At 45.2% G+C, this 5,941-nt stretch overlaps 1 pseudogene across 1 annotated transcript; it reads left to right on the forward strand.

The window, feature by feature from the left end:
- On the forward strand, nucleotides 1–4,355 carry LOC145337617 (fish-egg lectin-like; annotated as a pseudogene). The gene is made up of 4 exons (XR_013885375.1): nucleotides 1–16; nucleotides 2,300–2,527; nucleotides 3,338–3,677; nucleotides 4,092–4,355. The product of XR_013885375.1 is annotated as a fish-egg lectin-like (transcript).
- The last annotated feature ends 1,586 nt before the right edge of the window (nucleotides 4,356–5,941 follow it).

The raw sequence follows: 5,941 nt of genomic DNA on the forward strand, positions 1-5,941 counted from the left end.
ATGGACTCGCAGGAGTGTAAAACAAGGCATTTGGAGAGGGAGAGTTGAAGAAGTGAGGGACCTTGGACTCCATGTCCCCAGGTCCTTGGAAATGGCAGGATAACTTTGTCAGGAACGATAGGGAAAGCTTTCCTTTACTGGGGGAGGAGTTGAATCCAAACCAGGGACGTAATGAGGGAACTCTAAGTAACTCTGATTAGGCCATAGCTGGAGTTTTAGCAACAGTTCTGGTCATTACGTTGCAAATAGGACATCGTGGTTCTGTAGAAAGTGCGGAGGAGATTTAAAAGGATGATACCAGGGCTTGAAAATTGCAGAAAGAAGGGAGATTGGATGGGTAAGGGTTGTTTTCCTTAGAACGGAGGAGGGCGAGGGGTGTTCTAATTGAGGTGTGCACAATTGTGAGGGGCTTAAAAACGGCAGACAGGAAATTATTCTTTCTCCCCTCTCTACTGGGTCAGCGGTGGGCCATGAGGATGATCTTCCACCAAGCTCACTGGTCAGGCCGACCTCTAACCCAAGCTGCATCTCGAGTTGTCCTTGAGGAGGCGCTGGCGAGCCTTCCAACATATATAAAAAGCTGAGAAAATTTCAAGTCAGTGACTTCAAGGGGAATTTCCAGGTAGTTTTTTTGCCAGGACGCATTAACAGCGATGAACCTTGACAGCAAGTCAAAGAAGCTGAACGGAATCAGCAAATTTGTACATTTAAACAATCCAAATTCATAAGTTTAACATTTTACGTCCTTAGACTTAATATCAAAGAAGTCCTTAAAAGCTGGATACTTGCGTGTATCTATTTTTTTTTTGAAGCATAATGAACTTAATAACCAAGAAATAAATAATTTGAACATGTTAAGACAAATGCAGCAGAATAAAATTCACGATCGCACTTTCCAATATCTGCAGTCTTGGCAACAGTAGAACTGGAGTCATGAAATGTTGAATGCCAGCCCAGAAAGAATTAAGTATTGCACAACTAATGGGCAGCACCGTGCTTGGCACTGCGGTGACAGTGTGTGAATGAAGCAATGGCATGATGGGAAAAATGGTCAAGTAATTGGTATAAAGGAGAGCTGACCAAGCTATTCCAAATTGCAAGACCCCTGTAAAACTGACTCTGAATAACCTATTATTGATGAGACAGAGGGGCCTCAGAGGTCATTGGATGCTAATACAATTGATGATGTATTACCGCTTGTATTACTAATTGAACATGTACACTGATAAGAAAAAGGTATAACTATGGAACTGATTCTTGTAGCTGGTGCGGTCTTGGGATACAATCAGCAGTTTGTAGGGACTGCTCTCTGTCTCCAAGACTCTGCCATATACTGCATGCACTTCTGTGATAATAAAAGCGAGTTGTTTTTTGCAAAGCAAACTTGGTTTAAGTTTCGCTATCACAGCTCGGAAAACAAGCAACTCTCCACGACACTGCTTCTTCAACGTGCAAGGGACCTGGCTTCATTTCTGGCCCAGGTTCACCATCTGTGCCAGACTGCACATCCTCCCCGTGTCTGTGTGGGTTTCCTCCCGGCCGCTCCAGTTTGCTCCCACACTCCGAAGATGTGCTCTTTAGGTTGTTTCAGCGTTAAACTGTCCTTGAGTTTCAGGACGATTAATAGGGCGATATGGTGGTGATGGTGACAGAGCCTGTGTGGGATAGTTCAATATAGGCTTGATGGACCGAATGGACTCCTTCTGCACTGATTCTATGTTTCTTTGATTCTAACTATTCCTGGCAAGCTCTCAGGTGAGTTTTGAACCCGGAACTGCTGGACCAGAAGCTCCACAAACTCAGCCACGTCTAACACGGTTAATGATAACTCAATCTTTGAGAGGCAATTTCCCCTGGGACTATCCCTCGAACCCATTTACGTATCACTGACTCAGTGTTTCAGAGCCGAGCTTTCACAAGAGCAGAATTGATTCAGGGGAGTAATTTGTGATATATTCAGCGCGCGTTTCAGTAACACGGTTGGACGGAACCTCGGTTGAATTTCTATTCGAAAGGAAGGTTGCTGCGAACGCGTACAACTCTCTAAGCAGAACTCGAGATGGCATAGCGGTCAAAGTCTTAAAGATGTATCAGGGTTTATGGAGACAGGGAAGAAGTGAGGACGTGCAGGGATTTGGGATGAAGAGGGAGATTTTGAACTGGGCTGAGATGATGATGGAGATGGAGGAGGCTCATGAGTGATGTAAAGACCACCATAGAGCAGATGGGTTGAATGGATAGGCGGCCAATGTCTTTGCAGTCCTAAACTAAACACGGCTAACATCTTTCTCTCTTCCAGACCTGGTCTGCAGCCGGATAGACGGGAACCTGAAGCAGATGGATGCCGGCGATGGACAAGTGTTTGGAGTGGATGCAAAGGGAACGGTTTACACCAGAAGTGGAGGGCAGTGGGATATCGTCCCCGGCACCCTTTCCCATGTGACGGTGGGCCCAGCTGGGGTGTGGGGAGTCGATAGGAACTACGCTGTGTACAGAATGCTGGGTGGATCCTGGGCATCGATGGTTGGTGAGGGACTCTGACTGTAAAAGCTGAGGTCCAGTGAAAGGTGGAGCAGAATAGTCTGGTGCTCGGGCGATTGTCCAGGTGACCTGACTGTTTCAGCTGCATCCTCGATCCAGGGCGGGATGACATTCCAGGGCTGGAATAAAATTGGGAAGGGTGCCTGGGGACTGGGACTTGGATCCGACTGTAGGACACCCTTTGCAGAGTTTCTTCATCCTAATTGGTTAGTGTCCAGATCCCCCGCTCCCTGAGGCAGCTCCGTATCCGCTGTCCCCCCCCTCTGAGGGGACACACTAGAAGCACCAGCTCACAGCCTCCCTTCTCTCCACTCCCACCCTCCAGACACCTTTCCCAGCAAGTGTGAAATCCCGGTCCATAGCCCATCACAGGCAGAAACACGTCTCACTCCTGACTCAGGGCCGGTTAAGTGAGTGAACCTGACGGGTGTAAAATTCAGGCTCCGGAAACTTTTATTCTTGTTTAATAACTGTTTCCACGTTGAGATTTCTCAACAAATGTTCTTTTTGTTTTGGAGTGTACATTGCTAGGGGAGAGGAACATCGATACAAGATGGTTTCTGGAGTTGGGTCCAATCTGAGCGGAATAGAATTTCATTTCCTCTTGGGTTGTCTGAAGCCCCTCACTCCCTCCATCAGAGAACCTCCTGAATGAGAGCTCCCTTCATCATCACCTCACCCCCCCCCGCTCTCCCTCCTTATCACTGGAACCTCCTCCAGCCCCAAACCTTCAAATCTCCAAGGAGAACGGCTCTGGTTTCTGATCTGAATTCTGATTCCTTCTCTTTCCCCACAGGTCTGCTCAAACAGATCGATGCTGGCGGAGATGGCATTGTGAGTGGTGTTGATAAGCATGATCAGATCTACTGTGTCCAGCAAGGGGCAAAAATTTCCGCTGCCTCTTACAACAGCCCAGTATACAGGCGTTTGAATGGCGGACTCAAATACTATTCCTGTGGACCGCTCGGGTGCTGGGGTGTCAGTCCGATTGAGGAGATCTTCTTCTGAAATAAGGTGACCCCAACTAATTGTGTTGGGACAACATGGAGACACATCCCTGGAGGACTCTCAATGATTGAGGTCGGGACAGATGGCAGTGTGTATGGTGTAAATCCATCCGGGAAACTCTATCGCAGGTACAGTTCCAGGCTGCTCTAACTAAACATTTATGACACATCCCACAGTCTCAAAAGGGGTGTTAGAGGGTGAGACGTGACACTGAACAGCAGCAGAGAATATGAATGCAGGTGATCACAAACTAGGTCAGGAGATGTTTGAGGTGGGAGTTCCAGCACTTAGGGTCCAGGCTGACGGCATCTCCACCAATGGCAGATTATTGGAGGGTGAGAATGTTCATGAGGCTGGAATTGGAGGAGTGTAGAAATCTTGGAGGGTTGGAGGAGAGAGGTGATGGGCCAATGGGGAGGACTTGGAGGAATGTAATTATATATATATAACAGAACTGTAAACACCGGGCATTGGCAGACTGGGGAAGTGGGGTCAGTGAGCACAGGGGTGGGGTGAGGTGATGGGTCAGTGCGGGAGTTCAGATGTAGGGGCAGCAGAGTCAACATCCAGGAACATAGATTCAAGCGCGTGACAACAGACCTGGGGCAACTGTGGCTGATTACCAACAGCAACCAAATCGTTCAGTGCCAATAACGTCAATGATTAGATCACGTGATCAACAATCACTTGCGAAGAAATCAATCAGTTGTATCAATGAGTGGGATAAAGGTTTCATGATGAATAAACACTTGCTTTCTTCATATCTCTTTTCAGATTAATCTGCTCTGATATATTACTGGCCAATCGCTTTGTGTCCAAACCCCTAGACCTTTTGTAGGTAAGTAGCTCCCCTTGTTCCTGTGTAACGGGCCCTGTAATAGGTTTATGGGACCAAATAGCCCCCTGCTGTGATAATAATTGCACTTTGCAAAACACCAGGAGTTCTGATTTACGAAGGAGTCTTTAAATCCAAAGTGAAAGAAAGTTCTGGGAAAGAGGTTGCTAATTAGTTTTATCGGATGTGACGGGTCACTTGTGCCCCAGGATGCGAAGGAAAAGAAAGAGAATAGCAGGCAGGTTTGATTAGAGAGAGAGGCGGGTGATGGTTTCCAGTTGGTTCTGCTATAATGGCACAGTTACAAGATGCAAAGTAATGTCCTCGTGAGATAGCAATGAGAGCTCTGCAGCAAAAAAACACGGGCGAGAAAATGGGGCTGCGAGTGTGTTGGGATTTCCAATCTGAACAGAATAAAACAGGGATTGTGAAACTGTGAATGAAAGGGGAGTGAAAAATAGGTAAATATAGACCAGTAACAGGTAATTATAGACCAGTAACAGGCAATTATAGACCAGTAACAGGCAATTATAGACCAGTAACAGGTAATTACAGACCAGTAACAGGTAATTATAGACCAGTGACAGGTAATTACAGACCAGTAACAGGTAATTATAGACCAGTAACAGGCAATTATAGACCAGTAACAGGCAATTATAGACCAGTAACAGGTAATTATAGACCAGTGACAGGTAATTATAGACCAGTAACAGGTAATTATAGACCAGTAACAGGCAATTATAGACCAGTAACAGGTAATTATAGACCAGTGACAGGCAATTATAGACCAGTAACAGGTAATTACAGACCAGTAACAGGTAATTATAGACCAGTGACAGGTAATTATAGACCAGTAACAGGTAATTATAGACCAGTAACAGGTAATTATAGACCAGTGACAGGTAATTACAGACCAGTAACAGATAATTATAGACCAGTAACAGATAATTATAGACCAATAACAGGTAATTATAGACCAGTAACAGGTAATTATACACCAGTGACAGGTAATTATAGACCAGTAACAGGTAATTATAGACCAGTAACAGGCAATTATAAACCAGTAACAGGTAATTATAGACCAGTAACAGGTAATTACAGACCAGTAACAGGTAATTATAGACCAGTAACAGGTAATTATAGACCAGTAACAGATAATTATAGACCAGCAAGAGGTAACTATAGACCAGTAACAGGTAATTATAGACCAGTAACAGGTAATTACAGACCGGTAACAGGTAATTGTAGACCAGTAACAGGTAATTATAGACCAGTAACAGGTAATTGTAGACCAGTAACAGGTAACTGTAGACCAGTAACAGGTAATTATAGACCAGTAACAGGTAATTGTAGACCAGTAACAGGTAACTGTAGACCAGTAACAGGTAATTATAGACCAATAACAGGTAATTGTAGACCAGCTGCACATTTACCAGGGCTTTGGAATATATGGGAGGGCATTAGTTCATAGTTAGTGAAGTTGGTACAGTTTCTCATGCTGATAATGAGATTGGACATAGGCAAGTGAATCGACCACCCCCCCACTTCCCGATTAAA

The sequence above is a fragment of the Carcharhinus amblyrhynchos genome, unplaced genomic scaffold, assembly GCF_965287045.1.
Source record: "Carcharhinus amblyrhynchos unplaced genomic scaffold, sCarAmb.v2.hapA scaffold_53, whole genome shotgun sequence".
Lineage (NCBI taxonomy): Eukaryota > Metazoa > Chordata > Chondrichthyes > Carcharhiniformes > Carcharhinidae > Carcharhinus > Carcharhinus amblyrhynchos.